General features: G+C 36.2%; 1 long non-coding RNA gene across 1 annotated transcript; it reads right to left on the bottom strand.

The window, feature by feature from the left end:
- Positions 1-23,878, bottom strand: LOC123289745 (uncharacterized). Its single transcript, XR_011506598.1, has 3 exons — positions 23,635-23,878; positions 9,457-18,003; positions 1-7,945 (listed from the first exon to the last, which is right to left on the bottom strand). It is a non-coding gene; the product is annotated as an uncharacterized lncRNA (long non-coding RNA).
- Positions 23,879-24,133: the final 255 nt, after the last annotated feature.

Genomic DNA, 24,133 nt, shown 5'->3' on the forward strand with positions numbered 1-24,133 from the left:
TCATCATCTCATCAAATTTCACATCCTTCTCAGGTTCAAACATCTTCATTTTTCTAGCTTTCTGGCAATGTCAGTAAAGCAAAGGCAGTTATTGCTGTAAATGGTCATTGACTGTTTTTATGTTTTATGAGAGTTAGGAATTTGACCTTGGAAACAAATACTTAAAGTAACAGTTTTATGACACTTTGCCATCACTGCCTCAATGTTAGCTAACCATTCAAGGGCGGAGGGTTTTGAGTGACCAGTTTACGATAGCGGGAAATTTCACCAAAATTGAGAAGAATTGGGTTTTCCCAAATTGTTATGGGTTTCTTGGCATGCTGATTCACACTATAAGGTAATGCAAACCTAGTCTATTCAAATGCTCCAAAAAGCTAAATGAGGCCTGTTATTCTTCTTTAATTCTATTCTTAAATAAAGAGGAGAATAGAGTTGTTTCACGCCGCTCCATCAAGAATTACATATTCAAAACATAAAGCACATCATTGGCAACTAAAGGGACTCTGTATTTACAAGATATTCTAAAGTCATTAAATTTTTAGTTCTTGTTTATGTTTGCAATTGGGAAATATTAGACCTTCCAATTTGCAGGTAGAAAAACACTTTAATAAGGCAAGTGATTATAAAAAAGGTCAAGTTCCTCAGTCATAGAGGATTTTCCTTTTACTGCCGTTTCCTAATTCTACCCTCATGTAACTCGGTTTCCATAGCAAGACTGATCCTCAGTTTACCACACGGCTCTAATCCTTTTAGAAATGAGTTGGATTTGGAAATAAATATTTTACATGTATAATGGAGGTAAATTTCTCAATCTAAAAATCAAATCTTTCGGACAGCTGACATGAATTTATCAATCACTATAACTGCTTCAGGGCTATTACAATTAGTTCATTTCTTGTTATTACACGTCAGTAAACACTTTTCCTTCAGATTCCTACTAGTTCTTGTCATTTACTTAGGCATCTATCTAGAGCTTTGTCTCGTGTCATCCTAAGACTTCTTCTGTGCAATGACTTTAGAAAATAACTCCAAAACTTCTCTCTGAGGGAGTTGAGTGAGGAAGAAGCCACAGCTTGATTGCCTTAAAATACCAACCTAATTTCACCCAAATTATCCAAATTAAAAATATATATTTTACTGAGTTCCAAGATTTTTCATAATCATGAATGGGTAGCCCCAAGCTTAATAAGCTGTTTGTGTTCTTAATAAAAGAAACTTTAGTTAACTCATCATGACATGCCTTCTGTGTACCTTTCTGTAAGTTATGGCCTGGCCACAAAATTAAGCTAGATTCTTGTGGAGTCTAGTGACTTGACTTGCACACACACAAGATAGCAAGACTGAAGACAGTCACTTAAAAATTATGTAAGTGAGGGGCTGGCCTCGTGGCCTAGTGGTTAAGTTCAGTATGCTCCACTTTGGTGACCCAGGCTCAGTTCCTAGGTGCAGACCTACACCCCTCATCAGTGGCCATGCTGTGGCGGCGACCCACATAGAAAATAGAGGAAGATTGGCACACATGTTAGCTCAGAGGGAATCTTCCTCAAGCAAAAAGAGGAAGATGGGTGGCAGATGTTATCTCAGGCTGAAACTTCCTCAGCAAGAAAAAAAAAATTATGTAAGTGGGACAGACTTATAGGGAAAAAGAATATCTTACAGAAAATCTTATCACTAGATGTGTACAATGTTTTAAGAAATGGAAATACAGTTATAAAAAATATGCACAGTACAATTCTCACATGTTATATAGTTATTATAAATATATATAAATATATAATGATACATGTGTATTGTATAGCTTTAGATCTAGAAATTTATTCACAAAAATCATCAGAAATTCTCTCCGTGTGGTAAGATTATGGACCTTTTAAGTTTCTTTCTTCATACTTTTCTTTAGTCTTCAAATTTTTCTATAATGAACAGGCATTAACTATATAATCAGGACAAATACCTTAAAAATAGAGAAATAGATGTACAACCATAAATAATAATCAACCATAAAATTCTAAGATTAGAAGTGCTTTGTCTTTAAATTCTTTAGAAAAAAATCCCAAGTTAAAAAAACTTACTAGGAGAATAATATTACACCTTCAAGACTGTGAAAATAATTTACAGACCAGGTAAATGAGTAACTTTCCTTTTCCTACTGCAAGTGAATTACATGCTAGACTGTGTATTAGATACACACAATCATTAAGGACAAAACAAAGAAAAGGTAGAGAATTTTTAGACCTAGAGGGTTAACAGTAGTATTTTCATCATTTCTTCTCTTTGACTGTATTATGACTACTTGCAGTTTGCTTAGGCACATTTAAGTAGATTCATAATTATGAATTAATGAAACTAAAGGAAGGTAACTGTCACAAAATGGACAGGTGGCTTTAAAAGATTCTTGCAAAGAAACTACAGATTACAACTAATATTAATCATCCAAGCTCAAGAAAATAATTAAGTGGCAGAACTGACATCTCCCACTCCTTATACCAGATCTTCATTAACCACATTACACTTTATAGGCAATAACGGCCTGATAATTCAAAATAATCAAGAAGAGTATTTAGAAGATGTGCGTGTATACACATATTTGATAATAAATTAATCTCAGTGCATTCCATACCTTAAGATGTTAATGGTAGTTTAAAGCCATCACATTAGCAACTTATAAAAAATGAACATCCAAGATATAAAAATGGAACATGACAATTTTAAGAAGTGTTTAAGTCATGTCATATGCAGTACAGTATTTTATCAAATTTTTCTATTAAACCTTATGGTAAGTGTTTAAAAGTCTCCTGAGGTTCTTTCGCTACATTGTGAAAACCAAGTGCCACGTACCAATGAGGAAATTCTCCTTCCTACCACAGTAAACTGGACTGCAATGATGCACTGAAAACAGAGACACAACCTAAAACTATTTCTTTTTCAGCAAATACTGCTGGGAGGTAGAAGATATTGCCAAAGACTAGAGGAACAAGTCACAAATCACCCATTGTGGAAGATTTGTTCTTTTGGATGAAACTATGCATTATGGTCTGTCTCAGCTAATGGTATTTGCTACGTCCTGTTTCAGTAATGAAATATACAAAGAACTACTCTTTGGTGTGAGTCACCAAAGATAGTTGCCCGTGATTGGATTCGAGAAGGGCGTCTGCATCAAGAACTCAGAGATAGGCCTGGTTGTGAAACTCATTCACTACACCATTCAGAGCAAGCTGTTACAGCAAAGAATTGAAACCTGAAGGAAATAAAGTGAATAAGCTGCTCAAGATGTCAATCAGTGCTCCTATTGCACAACTTCAATCACATATAATATAGTACGAATGATATATACCTTAGAGCTGGGCAACAGAGGGGCCCCTGCTTTAGGTTGTAGCCCCAGCTTCACGTCACCAAAGGGGACTTTTTAAAACACCCAGGAAAATTTACAATATTGAATGGCATGGGGAGTGAACATACATAAATCTTTTGAAGCATCTAGAGACTCACTGGCTCTCTCTCACAACAAAGTACTTAAAAGATTACCAATTAAAGGACGAGTTGTATATTTTTGTTTTACAAAAGACACGAGTGTCAACTTTGCTGACCTTTAATCTGTTGAAAAGCAGTCATCAGCATTATTACCCTGAAAATGTATATGGAAAAAAAATAAACATACTTCTCCTGTACTTTTAAACTAAAGATGATATTTTAACAATGTCACAAAATACCTGTTTTTCAGAAATTCGTGCTATGGGAAAGAGCATTTTGGAAATTGATGTTTAAAAATATTTCCATTTTTATAAGATTTCTGTCATTGAAAATGATACAAATAAGCCACTCAGAAAAACTTTCACATTTGCACAACTGAAAAACTTGAAAATGGGCCTTTCTGATCTGTCTTATGCGGTTCCAAATAAAGAATCTCAAAAGAGTACTAATCTACTAGTTAAAAATATTACAAAGTAGCACCTACTGGATTTAATATTAGGAAAAATGGACATTTATTACTGTATTTCCAACAAATGCTTTGGAAAATTCAAAAAGAGATTGAAAATATGCTAATTGGTAAAATATGGTAATTTAGATCCACGTTTGCAAAACAAGTTTTTCAGTTGTTATAGCCTTAAAATCTAGTATCAAAGTAAACTTCACCTAGAACCAGAGCTTAACTTGCTGTATCCTGGAGTGCTAAGTGGAGATTTTAAAAAAAGAAAATGCATGTTCAGTTACATTGCTCTAGTTTTAGTAAATTTGTGGGTACAATAGTATTTTATAGTTTTAAGAAAATATTTTTAAGCTTAATGTTCAGTTCAGCTTTTTTGCATCTTTTGAAATTTCTCTTTAATGTATGTTTTACATTATTTAATTATATTAGTTTAATAGCATGGATAAATAATGTATGAGTATATACATATATGTACATATCTATTGAGAGTTTGCTATAAAAACTTACCTATTAGGATATATAATTTTTAAAATGTAGTTGACGGGTCTACATGATAGATGTGTTCAAAACAAGTTTTACACATTTTAAATGCAGTTAGAGAACATTTAAAGGAAAGTTCTATTTCATACTATAAGTGAGCACATCTAAATTAATGTATTTGTTATATGGATTAGATCACAAGGTAAGGAGATATTTTCCCAGGAAAAATATTGTTCCTTCTAATTGTCTCGTGCCTGTTTGATGTAAATTGGTTTTGCTGCTGTACAGGTTGCCGGGACCTCCCTGGTCTCATGGTGCACTCCAGAGCACCAGGAAAGCAGTATGCATTCCAGAAAGAGATCATTTCCCAAAATGAGATAGTGCTCTCAGGAGAGAACAAGACCTTTATTTTCTCCAGCCTTGTGATAGTTCATGCTTCTGTTTAAATACCAACACTCTGTAAAAATCACAGCCATTTATCTTATAATTCAAGAATTCTCCACAGTTGCCACATAGCAGTTTTATTACAGAAAAAAAATGGAAAGTAAATTTCTTTACTATTCCCAAATCAGATAGTGGAATTCACATCTTTCTCCTTGTCTTAGTTATTTGTCTGAGACTTCCTGGTAAATGCTCTGTACTTCATGAGAGAATCATATCAGGTACACAAAGTGATCATTTAACTTGGGAATGGGGAAATCACTTGTTTTCCATTTGTTTTGCTAACAGCTATAAATATATTTTAAAGTCACAGTCAACCATCAATAAGATCAATCACATCAGTTTCAAAGGATTAAAAACTCATTCTATCTATATACTTAAATGACAGTATAATGATGTTTATTCCCTCTGTAAGAATAGATGTTTTTTAAATTAATAAGATAAAACCCTTTTCTGACAGTAAATACAATACATACTCACTGTAAAAAAAAAATTAAGTATGGAAGAATAAAAGAAAATAATGTGAGATGATGTGAATTCTCATATAAAATGGGTGGAAGAGTAAACCAATAGCCACTTGGGAAAACACTTTGGCATTTTCTAGTAAAAGGAATATGTATTCCTGTGACCTAATTCCATTTCCAGGTATATGTCCTGGAGAAACCCTTATACACTGAGCCCCAGGAAATACATACAACAGTGTTCTTAGGAACATCACTCATAACAGTTCTAAACTGCCAACAGACAAAATGTCCCTTGAAAGTAGAAAACATTGTTGAAAGCCCACATATGGAATATCTGGAGCAAGGAAAACAAGTGAACTACAGTACTCTTTCACATTATGTGAAATACTGTATAGAAATGTGAGCAAATAAACTACTGCTACATGCTACAGGAAATGCGGTATAGAAATAGAGATAATTGAAAGCTACGTGCTTCATGGAATACTATACAGTATTGAAAAATAAGCTCCAGCTGCATGCTATATTTATGTGGAATGCTATATTTGTTCACATATATCAATGTCACAAACAATGTTGAGAAAAAAAAAGGAAGTCACAGAAAAATAAGTATTCTAATTTATGAATTCAAACCAAAAGAACAAAACTGAACTATATATGTTTTAAAGATATGTACATGGAATCTAAAACATGGGAATGGTTATCCCAAATCAGGATAATGGTTATCTCTTGTCTTAGTTTAGGCTTCTATAACAAAAACACCATAGACTAGTGGCTTGCACAACAAATATTTACTTCTCGCAGTTCTAGAAGCTGAGAAATCCTAGACCAAGATGCCAGCAGACATCACTCCTGGTGAAAGCCTGCTTCCTGGCTTGTAGACAACCACCTTCTCCCTGTACCTTCACATGACCAGGAGAGATCATCTCTATCCTGTCCCTTCTTCTAAGGGCACTAATTGCATTCACAGGGTTCCACCCTCATGACCTAATTACTTCCCAACGTCCCCACCTCCAAATATCATCACACTGGGGATTAGTCTTCAATGTATGAATTTGAAGAAGACAAATATTCAGTCCATAGCATCTCTAGACAGAAGGGAGAGGAATGTGACTAGTGAAGGGCACAAAAATGTGGTTTTTAACTCAATAATTGAGGTATTGATAGAGTTGTGCTTAATATATTTCTACCATGGTAATAGCAGCATTCACCTCTGTTATTACAACACCTACTCAAAACAGACATAAATGAGAAAGAATACAAGATTTTCTAAGTCTTGATAACGTGTCATTTGGAAGACATTTAGAAAACTAAGTTTATATCAGTTAGAGTTTGTATTCATCTGTACATGACAGAAAATATAACTAACAGTGGCTCATCATATACAACAAGAAACCTTGGGTTAGCAGTAAGGACTGGCACAGAGGCTCCAAGCCATCATCAAGGACAAGGCTCCTTGTTTCTTCCTGCTCTGCTGTCCTCTGCAAGGCTTTTATCTTCAAGATAGCATACAGCTGCTACTTTGCCAGGCATCACGTCCAAAATCTAGGCAGCAAAATGATGAAAAAAACCAGCAGTCGAGTCTGTTTCAACTGATGCCTGGCATTGCAGCAGTCATCTTGCAACCATGACGACACAAGTCGCACACTGAAGACAGTGGAGGAGGAAGACACAAGATGAGATACTTGCATCCTCCTCCTTTGGAGGAGGTGTTTAGAAAGGGGTATGAAAGGGAAACTTTATATGAAAATAAAATATCTTGGTTCTTTATGAGAGTGTTAGGACAAAGATGGAAATAATTATTTGGTTATAAGGAAACTAGGACCAGTAATTATTTTTCTCACTTTAATTTCCAGCTTTGTTTCTTCAGGTAGTGGGTGGACTTATACTTCCCTATAACCATTGAGAAGGCAGCATGCAGCTGAAAGGGTAAATCAAGTCACAGTTTCTTTTGATGTGATCTCTTTCTCTCTCTCTTATTTTATAAGCATTCTTATGCATTCTGGTTCCACAAACAATTAGATTATGAGGGAAAATTCAGCTTGAGTAGACAAAATTGGCAAAGTAGAAATCCAGAATCCCTGGCTGTAACATCAGAACCCCACCCTTGTTTCCAACAAGCCAGTCATTCTATCCAGTTCCTAAACATGATTAATATCCTCTGAACCTAGATGTGTCATCAATATAATGGTCTTCCAGACTTCTCCTGAATCTTACTTTAGAAAACAGAACTTCAGATGCACTAATTCCTCTTGAAGGAACATGTGTTTTAATTTCCACTTACCACATCTCCTCCAGGATACAAAGTACTTACAGTGGAAATGTACAGAACTCTTGAAATACCTGTGGTGAATACCTCAGAATTATCTGCACTCTCTCATTTCATAAAGCCTTAAAGGTATTATGACATGGTAAGACAAACAAGGGCTATGGAGACAACCTGGTTTTAAGTTCTAATGCTATTATTTACCAATTACATAAATGCCTGAATCTTCTGATGCCTCATCTGTTAAATCAGGACAATAAAACCTATTTCATAGGGTGATTATGAGGATTATATGAAAAAAAAATGTCTTGTGCTTCTTGAAATTCCTCCAAGTACTTTGGTCTGAGCCAGGGAAAATCATGGTGCAGCCTCCTGGAACATAAATCGTATTCCAAGAATGAGGAGTGAGGAAAGTTAAAGTAATTTGCCTCATAAATAATGTAAAACATTGATTAGATATTAAAACAAGCACATATCATAGAGTTCAAAATCCGCATGAACTTCTAAGCTAAAACAGAAAACTTCAAAGAAATTTGACTTTCAGCCAGCTGCCACAAATTTCATGCTGCTCTCTCACGAGGTATACTTTGGTGACAATTTTTTGAAGCAATGTATGTTTGCCTTGCGCATTGCCAGGCACATAATAGATGCTCAATAGTAGGAAAGATAAAATTTCCTTATCTAGGTAAAATTCCTTTTTTAGTGGAAATTCCTCCTGAACTTAGCATTGAACACCACACCAACTATAATACATCCACAGGGATGAGTGAATAAATGATAATGCAACAGAGAACAAAGCATAACACATATGTGATGGAATCAATAACTCCTTGAACCCAGTAAGCTAGAGAAGGAAGGTCGTTGGGGGGGATTAAGAATTTTGGGGAGAGTTGATAGCCTGAGGTAAAGCCAGGGGCTATTTGTCCCATACAGTCATTAGCTTTCTGAAATAGCTACTCATGACCTCCTTACCAAAATGATGTACGCATATGTTGGTGATAGCAGAGCGACAGATAGCCTTGCCAATAAACTCTTAACATGGCAACTTGGTGCTTAAAGAGTAGGAGAAGCATACACATCTCTTTCTATCCTTTTCACCCTCTTCACAGATATAACAAATAACCTTAGATTAGTCTTGCAGTTTTGGAAGTAGCTGTAGAAATCATAATGCTTTCAAACTGAGGATTGGAACTCATTAGAAGGTAATAAAAAATTTAGCTGGGTCAACTCATAATTTTTTATTAAATATAATAAAGTATTTCAATAAAATAGAATAGAATAGAAGAAAAATACCAGAGAGCTTTATATTTAGTGAGAGTAAATATTATTTCTAGAAACTTTTGTTTCAATTATCTGTGACCTGGTTCTGTATATGTGTGTACCAGGCTGGTCCCCATGTAAAATGAATTTTGCAGGTGGGTTGCAGTCAAAAAACCTTGAAAGCCCCTGATGGAAAGTACTCTTTGATATTATAGATAATGAAACTGAAGCACAAAGTTTACAGCCTTTGCAAGGCAGATCATGAATTTCTGTTAACGTTAGGCCTTGAGGTAGCACTCAGGTCTCCTGATTCACTCCAAATTTATTTTTCTGTCTCTGCCAATTTTTCCTGCATTGCCAACTGATCAAAAGGCTTGAAAATATTTCTTGTTCTTTAATAAATATTTTAGTGATATTTAAATAAGCACTCAAAATTTTTATGTTGAAGTACTTACATTTGTAAAAATATGAGAGAATATGTTTGTCCTCAAAGCCTTGGTCCCTTCCCTAAAAAAATTGAGATAGGCAGCCTCTGAGATGGCCCAAAAGGATCCCTACCTCCTTGTATTCATGCCCTTATAAAATCTCCTCCCCTTGAGGATGGGCTGAACCAAGTGACTCACTTCTTATGAACGGAATGCAACAAAAGTGATTTGAGATGTTACTTCCAAGATTAGATTCAAAGAGACTGTAACTTCCATCTTGTTCTTTCTTTCGCTCACTCTGATGAATGAAGAAAAGTGAGATCACAGTATAAGAGACTATAATGTGAATATGGGATTGAAAATTATAAATTACTAAAAGCAATATTTTCGATTTTTCAAAAATTTATAGGTAGGTGTTGACAAAGATATGGAGAATTGGAAACCTTCATACATAGCTGATAAGAATGGAAAAAGAGCCAGCCACTGTGGAAAAGAGTTTGGAGTTTCCTGAAAGAGTTTAACGTAGAATTTCCATTTGATCCTAGCAGTTCCACCCCTGGGTGTAAACCCAAGAGAATTAAAAACACATGTCCACACAAATGCTTACACAGAAATGTCCAAAGCAGCATTATTCATAATAGTTAAAAAATAGAAACAACCCAAGTACCCATCAGTGGATAAAAGTATAAACAAAATGTGGTATATCCATACAATGGATTATTCAGCCATAAAAAGGAATGAAGTATTGATAGATTCTACAACATGGGAAAATCTTGAAAACACTCTGTTAAGTGAAAGAAGCCAATACAAAAGGCCACATATTGTATGATTCAATGTATATGAAGTGTCCTAAATAGGCAAATTCAGAGAGACAGAAAATAGATTACTGGTTGTCAGGGCTGGAGGGGGCAGGGAATGTGGCATGACTGCTTCAGGGGTATGGGGCTTCCTTTTGGGGTGATGAAAACATTCTGGAATTAGTGGTGATGGTTGCACAACATTGAATATACTAAAAACCACTGAATTGAACACTTTAAAATAGGTAAAAATGTGAATTTGATGTTATTTGAGTTTTCTCTGAAATTTTTCTTAAAAGACAATTAAAGATGATGGGATGCTGTAAGGGATAAGGGAATGAAACAGCACTGAAGGAAAGGACTCTACTATTTGTTCCTCTCCTGCAAAGGGGCTGCCCTGTTGGCTGGAGCAGTCACCAATCTAGTAAGTGAGGACCAGCAGTGCCATACAATCTGATTTTATGGAGACTAACCCATCATACTACCACAACAGTGACTGCTCCCAAACAGTGATATATCCTTTAATCTATCCTCATTAAAGAGCAAACCTACTTCTTCCCTAAATCATCTAAACAGTTTTTCAACTTTAGAGTACATTAAGGCCAGAGACTTATTTTCTCATTTCTTTCCATGTAAAATTTTATAGAGGTCAAAGATTTTATTCTTTTCAAATTATTCCTCAATGGGATTTTTTACATAACTGACTAGATAGGAAATACCTTGAAGTACTTGAGGAAAAATTAAAAGGCTTTCATTAGGTCATAAAAGCAGTAAAGAAAATTCCTTTGAATGGGATCATTTAATCAGCATCCTAGATAGAAGAAAATCTGAGGTTTAAAGGATGGGTCGTTTGGATATTTTTCAGGAAGGAGTACTCTGAAGCTAAAAAGGAATGTATTGAGTCTTCACAAACTTTATTACTTTAGTATACAGATTATAATCTCCCATGTCTCATTCTGGATTCCTTCCTGTCTCTCAAACCCCATATCTATACTATCTCTGAGTCTGAGACTGTTTCTCTTGTTATAATTATAATGGCAATTCTTCTCTCTAGTCTAATTTCTCAGTCTAAATACTCACCATTTCCTGCCTAGATTTTTTGCATAATTCCTCACTGGCTCTTGACCTCAAGTCTGTCCACTAGGGTCATCTTGCTCTAATCCTTACTCAGAAGCCAAGAGTGATTTTTCTAAATCATAGGTATGATAGTCATTTCAAATATTCTTTTTTTCACTACAGGCAGTGATGTCCTGCTGGGCCAATAAGACAATTTAGTGAATCTTGGTCAAAATTCTTTTCAATGAAGTATAGAAAAGCCTAGAAGATAGAAAAAGAAAAGGGAAGGGGAACAAAGGAAGAAGAAAAATGAAAGACAATACTTTATTAATGGAGAAGACCTGGTCCAGAAAACTTGTTTTAACTACAGTTAAACAATTGTTTAATTACAGTTTGTTTAGAATTTCTTACCGTCAGGGTTAGAAAAGTTTGAAATCGACTGAACAAGGTGAAAACCAAGTTTTAGCTTGATTTACAAACCATATTTCATCTGACTCTTGCCTGCCTTCCCAGCCTTTTATTTTGCCCCTCCAGCCAGGTTTTTTCACCCCTGTGCCTTTGATGTACTCTAAGAACATCTTCCCCTACCTTATCTGGCAAATGTCTGCTTATCCCTTAAGAGGTAATTCAAACATTTTCTCCGTAGGGAGCTGCTCAACTTCCAGACAGGAAGCTACACTTCCTATTCCAAGCTGCCATCAACCCTGTTGTAAGATCCTTTATCACATTATAATCATTTGCTGATATGCTTGCTCTGCCAAGGCTTCTAAAAGGCAGAATTCTGAGCAAGCACATTATCTGACTTGTACTAAGTGATGGATAAATGAATATAAAATGAATAGAGGTTAAATATTCTTCATATGTTTACATACCATTATACTGCCTCTTGATTAAATTATTCCTTCAGAACCCTTGCCACTTAGGCTATAAGAATTAGCAATTGCTTGGGAGCATTATTATCCATCACCGATTATTTATTAAACAAGTTGCTGCAGCTTCTCACCCTATGGCTTACTCCAGAGAGTTTAGCATCAGCATAGAAAACACTCAGCAATGGTTCTGTATCCAGGTGCCCGTGTTCAAAACCCAGCTCCACAACTTCCTAGCTGTGACTTCAGGCAAATTACACAGCAGCTTTCTGCTTCAGGCACCTCATCTGGTGATAATAATAGCAAGGTTTAAATTATTTAATACCTATAAAGAACATAGAACTGTCCCCAGCATATAGTAAGAGGTCAATAAATATTAGCTATAGTTATTGCCCAAGTGAGAAGCAGAAAATCGATGCCTATAATACAGAGCTTCTGTGCTAATGACTTTCAATTTATTTGAAAAGCACTATTTAATTTATCTGAAAATCCTATTTGTTCTCTCTGTCCTCAGCAACTTGATACATATGGTATTCTTTCCTACTCGTAGTCACGTGGGCCTCTAATATCTCAGATTCAGCTACTCTGGATGTTAACTCCCTCTTCGAGTTGCCTCCCAGGTTGTGTATCATAGAGTCTACATTTTAAGTCAAATCAGATCAAACATAGCTCTCAAATATTGAGGGAAAAAATCTAGCTGTTTCATGTCATAAGATAACAAACAGACCCAAAGTTCTCTTTCTTGGGTAAAGATTATACCTCTTCATTTCAAGACTGAAATACGTTGATGACCAAACTGTCATAACATTTGCAGGTGTTAATCGTGTTCGATTCCTTAACCTGGGTGATGGTTTATATAGGTGTGTCTTTTTGCAAGAATTCATTGCTCTGAGCCCTTATGACCTGTGAATGTTACACTTCACTAAAAATATATTTTAAAAAATTTACCCCAAGTGATTAATGCCCTATTAACGTTTGTCTTATATGTCAGAGTTGTTCTGCCTGTGCCACAGTATTTCCACTGAGAGAGCTTACTTCAATCCTCTCCCCAAGAACACTTTCCTTTGATTAGCCAACCACGATAACTATCCACTCAATTCCCCAAACCAAAACCACCGAGTAAAAATTGATTCCCCGTCTCCTTTGTCACCATGAATACCCAATCAATCATCGTCTCATTAATTCTACTTCTAAAACATCTCTCGATGCCCATAAAATGCCTTGTCATTTCCAAGGTCAGTACCCTAACCCTGGCTCTCTGCATTTCTCATTTCAATTACTGCAAATGCCTATTGACTTAATCCCTGGCTCATGGGTGTCTCCATTCTCCACCACGCTGCCAGAGTGTCCTTTCTGTGAATTATACTTGATCATGCAGTTTATATACTTAAATGCAACTGACGTTTTCCCATTACCTACAAAGTAAAGTGCAAACCTCTTAAGAGGGTATATTCAAGTCTTCACAAAATTACTCCATCCTACATTTTCAAAGTCACCCCAACCATCATCCACTCCTTATCCACCGTAGGTTCCTGTTACATGCATATTTCTCACCATTTCCCAAGACTCCAATGTAAGTCCAGACCTTTGTGCATTCCGTTTCTCCACCTTTCCACTTACCAAATTCCTGCTCATCCTTCAAGTTTCAGTTTAAATGTCGTTCCTTCCTCTTACCCGCCCTGCATTTCCAAAGAGCATAATTAACCTTTCAAGCATCCTCACTAGGCTAATACTCCCTTCACACCTTTAGTATAGCATTATCATGCAATATTGTAGTTAATTGTTTACATATTCATTTACGAAAAAAAGGATTTTGATCACCACTTATGTGCCAGGGTGTCTGCTGGTTCCTTGGAATTCCATTATAAGCAGGATAGGTAAGAAGTATGTCTTATTTTGGCTTCTAGACTAAGCTGCTTGAAGTTAGAGAACATATCTTATCCTTCTTTGTGTCCTCAGGTTTGATTAGAGCCTAGCATCTAATTAGTAAATTTTCAATCGAATGTATGCTCTCTCAGGAATAGAGACTTGTACCATCAGTACTTATAATAGAATCTGGCACATAATATTTTTTTAATTAATGCAAGCATTAATAAATATTTAATAACTCAACCAATTAATTTTATTTTCTATCCCAGTGTCAGTGCCCTAATCCAAATCCTGGATTATTTTCTAAATATCAAATAGTCCTTTGCTAAATGAACCTAGTTTTCAATAATTCTCTGCCATTGAATTGAATCAGTGTGTTCTAAGAAAACTAAAATAAAGACTTGAAATATTTCTGAATGACATAAATCTTCTAGAATTGAAAACTGCTTTGCTGAGTTACCTAAGTTTATGATAGTAAATAATCCTTGATGACCAGACTTTGGAATGGGAGCCCCAGCCTTTTCCTTCCCACAAGTGTCACTGATGTCCTGTGACTATAGGCTCAGACCCGTCTGGTTCTCAAACCAGTCCATGTTAGATGAACGCAATCTATCAGCAGCCTCTCCTAACCACCTGTGACCTAACATCACTTGGATGACATCTGGTTTCCTATTTGACCGCTGGGTCATTGATTCCACTTTCCTAGGCTGAGTACCCTGGCAACTCAGTTATCACCTGTGACTGAAAACCTGACTTGAAACATTGACCATCAGGCCTAAAACCCAACTCCTTTCTTACAAACGGAAGTTTACAGCTTAGGGACCAACACTGTAGCTGAATCAGTTTACCTCAACATCCCATCCTGCTTAGTCCCAATTCCTATCCTATCTCTATCAGTTTATATTTCAAAGATCTATCAGGCTGTATGATTAAAATAAGTAACACACTAAATTAGTCTAGTATGGTCTAACCACAGCCACTACTACTCACTTCCTTCCCAACGAAACTGTGATATTGTTCAGAAATTAGATACCCATGTGCTTTATGGAATCCTTCTCAAACCACAAAGTAAGTGAATATTAATTACTCCTAGATGTTTATAGTAATTCTATTTCCACTGGCAGCAAGCTTGCATGTGACACATCTGTCTCCAATAAGACATAAAAGAATCTGTTGGAAGCTTCAAGGAAAGGACCCCTTCAAGGATACAAACCAGGGACCAGTGGCTCCCTAACTTTGGAAGTTGTCATAGATGATACAATGCTTAAGGCTGCAACAGTCATCTTGCCACCATGAACAAAAATCAGAATTTCTGAGGTTCTGAGCTGGAGTCTCACTGAATTAGCCCAATCTGTAACCCCCTACCCTCCATTCTTTTTGTATTTTCCCTCTTGTTTAAGTCAATTTTAGGTGCATATTCTGTATTTACAGATAAACACATCCTAAACCTCGAATTCAAGTTCCAATAGAGGCCTGAGAGTGACCAGGATGGATCCAAAGTTTCTTTCGAAAGCTACCAACACATGAGGTAAATACATGAACTCATAAAACAAGAGGGAGAATGTGTATTCAAGGCAGGGGAGGCAGGAGGTGAGTAGATAAACAGGAAAATGCGAACCACCACGAGGACTTCTGCTCTGGACAAGATGATGTGACCCATTTCTCCCTGCTCCTCTCCACACAGTGCAACTATAAAACCTAGAAATAACGCAAAAGGAAACCAAAAGAAATGTCTGAAATCTGGCAAGTAGAACTCAAATTGGTCTAGGACCCCATGATTGGAGGAACAACGCAGCAGTCAGGGGTGTAATTTCCCCCTCCCAACAGAAGAAGGCCACCCAGACTGGGGACTTCTGACCCCCATTCTAGCATCAGAAGGCAGCCCAGGAAGGCTCATTCTTCTCCTGGACCCGTTGGAAGCACCATGGAAAACACAAGGCAAGCCCACATCAAGGATCCAGCGGAGCCTTTCTAACAATTAGTGGCCAGGGCAATAAGTTGGTTGAATCTCCAGGGAAGTCTAATGAATGGAGGAATAAAAGCCAGTCTCCAAAAGGAACATACTGTATGGTTCTATTTATATACAGGCATACCTCATTTTATTGTGCTTTTCTTTACTGTGCTTTGCAGATATTGCTTTTTTATTTGTTTTACAAATTGAATGTTTGTGGCAACCCTGCATCGAGCAAGTCTCTTGGCACCATTTTTTCCAATAGCATTTGATTACTTCATGTCTCTGTCACATTTCAGTAATTCTCACAATATTTCAAACTTTTTCATTATTATTACACTTGTTGTCATGATCTGTGGTCAGTGATAGTGATCTTTGATGTTACTGCTGTAATTGTTTTGGGGCGCCATGAATCACACCCATATAAGACAAACTTAACCAATAAATCAATAAATGTTCTGACTGCTCCACTGACTGGCTATTCCCCTGTCTCTCTCCCTCTCCTCAAGCCTCCCTATTCTCTGAGACAAAATAATATTGAAACCAGGTCAGTTAATAACCCTACAGTGGCCTATAAGTCTTCAAGTCAAAGAAAGAGTTGCACATCTCTCACTTTAAATCAAAAGCTAGAAATGATTAAGCTTAGTGAGGAAGGCATGCTGAAAGCCAAGATAGGTGTCTTGTATCAAACAACCAAGTTGTGACTACAAAGGAAAAGTTCTTGAGCAAATTAAAAGTGCTACTCCAGGGCCATCCCAGTGGCCTGGTGGTTAAGTTTGGCATGACCCACTTTGGTGGCTCAGGTTTGCTTCCTGGGCATGGACCTACACCACTTGTCTTTCAGTGGCCATGCTGTGCAGTGGCAAACATACAAAAAAAAAAAAAAAAACAAAGAGGAAGATTAGCAGCAGATGTTAGCTCAAGGTGAATCTTCCTGAGCAAAAAAAAAAAAAAAAAAAAGTGCCACTCCAGTGAATACAGAAATGATCAGAAAGTGAAACAGCCTTATTGCTGATATGGAGAAAGTTTTAGTTGTCTGGATAGAAGATCAAACCAGCCACAACATTCCTTGAAGCCAAAGCCTAACCCAGAGCAAGACCCTAACTCTCTTCAATTCTATGAAGGCTGAGAGAGGTGAGGAAGTTGAAGAAAAATTTGAAGATAGCAGAGGCTGGTTCATAAGGTTTAAGAAAAGAAGCCATCTCCATAACATAAAAGTACAAGATGAAGGAATAAGTGCTGATGTAGAAGCTGCGGCAAGTTATCCAGAAGCTCTAGCTAAGATCATTAATGAAGGGGGCTACACTAAACAATAGATTTTCAGTGTAGTTGAAACACCCTTATATTGGAAGAAGATGCCATTTAGGGCCTTCATAGCTAAAGAGAAGTCAATGCCTGGCTTCAAACCTTCAAAGGATAGGCTGACTCTTTTGTTAGGGGCTAATGCAGCTGGTGACTCTAAGTTGAAGCCAATGCTTATGGTTCCGAAAATCCCAGGGCCCTTAATAATGATGTTGAACCTACTCTGCCTGGAGTCTATAAACAGAACAACAAAGCCTAGATGACAGCACATCTGTTTACAACATGGTTTACTGAATATTTTATGCCTAATGTTGAGATCTACTGCTCAGCAAAAAAGATTCCTTTTAAAATATTGCTGCTCGTTGACAATGCACCCAGTCACCCAAGAGCTCTGATGAGATGTGCAAGATTAATGTTGTTTTCATGCCTACCAGTACAACATCCATTCTGCAGTCCATGTATCAAGGAGTAATTTTGACTTTCAAGTCTTATTTAAGAAATTCATTTCACAAGGCTATAGCTGCCGTAGATACTGATTCCTCTGACGGATCTGGGCACAGTAAATTGAAAACCTCCTGAAAAGAATTCACCATTCTAGATGCCATTTTGAATATTCATGATTCATGGGAAGAGGTCAAAATATCAACATTAACAGAAGTTTGGAAGAAGTTGATTCCAACCCTCATGGATGACTTTGAGGGATTCATGACTTCAGTAGAGAAGTAACTGCAGATGTGGTGGAAAATTGCAAGAAGACTAGAATTAGAAGTGGATCCTGAAGATGTGACTGAATTGCTGCCATCTCATAGAACTTCAACAGATGAGGACTTGTTTCTTATAGATGAGCAAAGACAGTGGTTTGAGATGGAATCTCCTCCTGGTGAAGATGCTGTGAAGAATGCTGAAATGACAAACAAAGGATTTGGCATATGACGTACGCTTAGTTGGTAAGGCAGTGGCAGGGTTTGAGAAGACTGACTTCAATTTCAAAAACTTCTATTGTGGGTAAAGTGCTATCAGACAGCATCGCATGCTACAGAGAAATTGCTCGTGAAAAGAAGACTTAATCAATGTGGCAAACGCCATTGTTGTCTTATTTTTTAAAATTGCCACAGCCACCCTAACCTTCAGCAACCACCACCCTGATCAGTCAGCAGCCATTAACATGAAGGCAAGACCCTCCACCAGCAAAAAGATTACAACGCACTGAAGGCTCAGATAATGGTTAGCATTTTCTAATAATAAAGTATTTTTTAATTAAGGTATGTACATTGTTTAGACATAATGCTATTGCACACTTAATATGCTAGACCATGGTGTAAACGTAACTTTTATATGCACTGAGAAACCAAAAAGTGCACGTGACTCACTTTATTGCGATACTCACTTTATTTCAAAGGTCTGGAACCAAACCCTCAATATCTCTGAGGTGTGTCTACAACATTTTTAAAACAACACAATTTTAGAAATGATTGAACAGCTTAGTGGTTGCCAAGAGTTTGTGGGGGAGGGAGTTTTGAGGGAGGTGGGTGTAGGGATCCTTGCGGTGATGGAACTGTTTATTATCCTGATTATGGTGGTGGATACATTAATCTACACATGATCAAATGGTACAGCACTATACACACACGAGTACAAGCTAACCTGCAGGAATATGAATAAGAGCAGTGGGTTATATCAACTCCAGTTGCCTGGTTGTGATACTACTCTATAGTTTTATAAAACGTCACCATTGGGGAGAACCTGTAAAACAATCATGGGATCTCTGTATTATATTTTACAACTTCTCATAAGTCTACAATAATTTTCATAAAAGTGTGAATTTAAAAAAAAAAAAGACAAAAAACACCACACAAGGACCAAATAAAACACAGCAGTAACCCTGTACTTCAGTTTGTGACTCTTAAGAGAATCTCTAGATGGTCAGACTAGTTCTAGAGATACCCGGGAAATACCCGTCTTCCTTCTAGGTTCAGGTCTTGGTGGCCTCTCAAGCTATCTCTTCACAAAAATTTCTAGAAAGGTCCAGTCAACTCTGAGAAACTTGTTTTCTTTTCACCATCTGTATTTGCTCTTCTACTTTCAACATATAGACCAATCCTGGCTCCTGAGGACTGCAAGGCTTTATTGACTGTGTATCATCTTCTTCCAAATCCTAGGAATTTCAGTAAATATAATTTACTCCTTGAGGAAAAAAAGCCAGGGGGATGAAAGGATAATGAAGAAAGTTTACAGTGAACCTCACAGCCATGAATAAAACTGTGGCGTGCTGTGCTAATTAGGTGAAAGAGTTGCCAATAAGTCCTTACTGAGATGATACTGTGGATCTCGAGCCAGCCATAGGTAGCTTGTTCAATGTCTACTAACACTGTAAAACACTCATCATCTTTTATTTGCAGGTACATAAGTCATACCTCATATAAATCAAAATTAATACTGAAAATCATCCATGCATAGAGTTGCAGAGTGACACATAAGTACCTTATTTTTCTAAATATTTTCCATTCTGGGACTCCTCCCTGTTCCTTCTGCATGCCTTCCTCATGCCTCATCAACTGGAGGAGAATGCAGAACACACACCAAAGAGCTCAGAGTCAGCTACCTCTTCTATGAATTCATTTCTCCCTCATTCCTGGAAGGTTTCAGGAGGAGACAACACTCCCACTTCAGGAATGGAATTAGGCAGATAAGATTTGGTCCTTCTTGAAGTTTCTATGTTGAACTGCAGCCCAAAGGAAGCTGTTCTAGCCCCTGACATTCCAGGTCAGTGACAACTTTAAAAATAATGGTTTTCTTTGTGAAAAAGAATTTAGTAAGGCCTAATTGTAATTCTTTAAACTATTTGATTTTCTTTTCTGCTCATTACTTGATCCATTTATTTTTCAGATTCTTTGTTTATGCAATTTGTAGTAAAAATAAATAAGGCAATGACCTGGATAAACCTGGAACAATAAGCTTTTGTCACTATTGTCTACATAGTCAGCTTAATGTTTTAAACTTTTTTGTTACCACACAGGGCGTGGGCCCAACGTTGGTTTAAAGGATCAGGGAAGAACCATATTGGAAGCAAGGACAACCATTTCACTCAGGGCTGCTGTGTGGACTACAGAGTCACGTGTTTCCTGTCACACTGGCAGGAAAATACAAAAGAAGAAACTGTTTAATTCTGCTTAAGGTTATAATTCAATATGTCACAACACCTCTTGAGGCTCCTAAACCGAAGTCCCTGTGGTTACTCAATTTATGACTTTTTGTCAATCTTTCTATTTCTAAACCACTATTGACATCAGATCCAAAAATTGAATTTATGAAAAAACCCAAAGGGCATGTTGATACCTGTTTTAGGCCATTGATGAAAGCCACCTTTATGAATATACTACACCCATGGCAGAAATTCATTTAGAAAGGTTAATATGAGGCCAAAAAAACACCCAAAAATGATGTAATCCATTTATGAATTCTGCTAAAAGACTCATAAAACTAAACCACCTAGTAATTTTCTGTCATTGCTTATTGTTTATTATAACTTTCTGGTTCACTAGCACTGCAATACGCCACAATTACTTAAGCTATATCTTTAACTAAGCATTAATAAAATATGAGTTGGATAATTATTCCTGCAATTTTATTACATAATTAGTGAGAAAGTTAACATGAGTGCATTATGAAATTTTGTATAAAATTTAACATGTGTATATGAGCTTAATTTAAAGTGTGAAACCATCCCCAAAACAAAAATAAGAGACTTTTCTGAGTGAGTATTCTCTTATTTATAGAGATAACTCCCAAGGAGAAGGAAATTTTTTAAATAGTTTAGAAATTTTAGAAGTGAAAATAAGTATGTACATCTGTATTTTCATTTTCTATCACTGTTCCAGAGTCTCCTGACCAATGCCTTTCTATATGAACTGTCATACGTAGCAGAATTGGTCAGTACACCTTTGTTGCAGAGTAGGAGCCAAATTCAAAGCCTCGGACCATTGAAGCTGTCTGCCCACATTTCAGAGGTGAAGCTGGAGCCCCAGCTTCCAGTCAGTCCAGTTCTCCTTTCTGCTCACCTCACTCTCAGTGCTGTAGAAAACGTTAATGCTTTATTGAAGTGATAAGAAGACATACATTCAGTTTATTACTGAGGCAATCTAAATCAGTGTTAGAAGGAGCATTACTTTTAAAAGAAATGACCATGACATACATCAAAGTAGGTAAGAGAGAAAAAATAATAAATATCTAAATATGCAGTTTTAGGCAGGATAGAAATTGTTCCATCAAATGCTTGTTAGCATGATTATATGATTTTTACCTGATTAATATGGCAAATTATATCAGCATAGCTTCTAATAGTAAAACATAGTTGGACTCCTGGCATAAACCCCATTTTTTGGTGTTGTTTTATTCCTTTAGAGTATAATGAATTTTATGCTTAAGATTTCATAGTGCAGCCACCATGGAAAAGAGAATAGAGCTTCCTTAAAAAATTAAAAATAGAACTACCATAAGATCCAGCAATCCTACGTCTGAGTATATACCCAAAGGAAATGAGATCACTATCTCAAAGAGCTGTCCACACCCCCATGTTCATTGCAGCACTAGTTACAATAGCAAAGACATGGAAACAACCTAAGTGTCCACTGGTGGATGAGTGGATAAAGAGAATGTTGTATATATGCGATGGAATATTATTCAGCCATAAAAAAGGAAATTCTATTTGCAACAACATGGATGGACCTTGAGGGCATTATGCCAAATGAGATAAGTGAGACAGAGAAAGACAAATACCATGTGATCGCACTTATACGTAGAATAAAAAGAAAAATGAATTAATGGGTATGGAGAACAGATTGGTGGTTGCCAGAGGTGGGGTCAAGGAGTGGGAGAGGAGATGGGTGAAAGTAGTCCAAAGGTAAAAACTGCCAGTTATATGATACGTCCTGGAGACTGTAGTTAATACTGTATTGCATATTTGAAAGTTGCTAGAGAGTAAATGTTAAAAGTTCTCATCACTAGAAAAAGTGATATGGAATTATGTGTCATGATAGATGTTAACTTATTGTGATAATCATTTCACAACAAATACACATATATACAACATATCAAATCATTATGTGTACAACTGAAACTAATACAAGGTTATACGTCAATTAAATCTCAATTAAAAAAAGATTATTCTCTAGTTTTAAAGATTTTTTGTGGCAGTGGTCAATGCAGTTGGTACTGTAACTGATGTATGTGTTTGTGAGTGAGAATGTATTATTTTCAGGTTTATATACCGAAGTGATACTGATTTCTTCCTATTTTGAACAAGACATGAGGCCTTTCTTCTAAGCCAATAAAAAAAGTAGAAGCGTAATGGAGTAACCTGCTCCTTGAGGGTTAAACATTATTTACTGTGAAATCATTTGGGGCTTGATTTTATCAATCTCTTCCACTATTATTCTTCTATTTGGGTGTTCCCTCTCTTCCTGCCTTCATTTAGATAAGAAATATTTTCACAGATAATTCTCCATTCCATAGATTCTTTCAAATGTGTTTGTATATAATTCTTCAGAATATACTTTTATGAACCTTCAGTTTCTTTTATATTTCTGACTATTTCCCAGTATTCCATTTTAACTTTTGCTCACATTTTTCCTTGATTAGGCCACTTGATGATTTATCTACCTAACTGCATGTGAGTAAGTATGCTTCCAAAGAGCCAGCTGTTACATTAGAAAACAAAAAACACTAGAAAAATATTGCCACAAAGCAGATGAAAATCAGGACCAGATATCTGTATGAATTTAAAAAATAAAAACTTAGAAGAAGGAGCAACCTCTATAAAGTAAACCCACAAATATAATAACAAGACTTATGAGGTACTTACCATGAGTAAGGCAGTATTCTAAGCACTTTAAATAAATTAACTCATTTAATCCTCACTATATCCCTATCAAGTAGAATGATTATTATCCCAACTCTAAGATAAAGAATTGCTGGCGCTGGAAAACTACAAGTTCACACAGATGGTAAGAGGCAGTAGTTTCAAGCAGGGCTAGAAAGGCTCAGGAAAGCTGTGACAGAAGATACAACATTAACTTTCAGAGAGAAAAATAAAACCTTGTCAGTTATGTTAACAAAAAATTGGTACCTCAATAATAGACCAAAAAGGAAACTAGACCCTGTGAAAATCATGAAGTACAGGTCAGGAAAAAGCAAGTAAAATGAAAAGGAAATTTTTTTAAAGTTAAAAATTATGTAGAAAAAAATTACAGACATAAAAGTCATATAAGGACATCTAATATATGCACAGTGAGTATCTCAAAATAGAGTTGAAACGGATCATAAAAATATTTATATAGATATAATTCAAGAAACCTTTGCAGAAAAAAAAGCTTGAATCAGTAGACATGAAAGGACATAATTTCCCAAAAAGACTGACACAGAGGGATCGAAACCATGACATATCCTAGTAAAGTTATAGGAATTAGAAAACAAGGAAAGTAGGCACTTTGACAAAAAGATCAAGCTGCCTTTAAGGTAAAGAAACGAGGCTTACCTCAGACTTCATAGCAATATTCTATGCCAGAAAACAATGGAAAAATGCCCAATGAGTCCTCAGGTGGAAAAAAAAAAATTGATCCAATAAATATTCTAACTTCTTCTCATTTGGGAATAAATGCAATTAAAAATATAATTCCCATGAGCTCTTCTTGAAAATAAAAGAAAAATTTTATTTAACCAGGGAGTAGAAAACCTCTTGTGAATGAACTGGCTATCGGTGTTGATTCCTTTTAAGTGTTAGACTAAAATTAGAATAAATGTCAGGATTATGGTTGCAGGACACATTGTAAATGTGCTAACCTCAGCAAAAGCTGGTAAAAGAAAGGTGAGAGAAGAGTTAATAAAGCATTCAGACGTCCATATTTTTCAGAGTTGAGTTCAAACGCACGTCATTAAGAGTTTATAAGCCAAATAAAGATATAGGTGTATTTAAAGGTATAAAATTAAGAAGAAATATAACCAACTAAAATCAAATGATGCAGATAAAAAGGGGA

This window comes from Equus asinus, chromosome 11 (genome assembly GCF_041296235.1).
Source record: "Equus asinus isolate D_3611 breed Donkey chromosome 11, EquAss-T2T_v2, whole genome shotgun sequence".
NCBI classification, from domain to species: domain Eukaryota; kingdom Metazoa; phylum Chordata; class Mammalia; order Perissodactyla; family Equidae; genus Equus; species Equus asinus.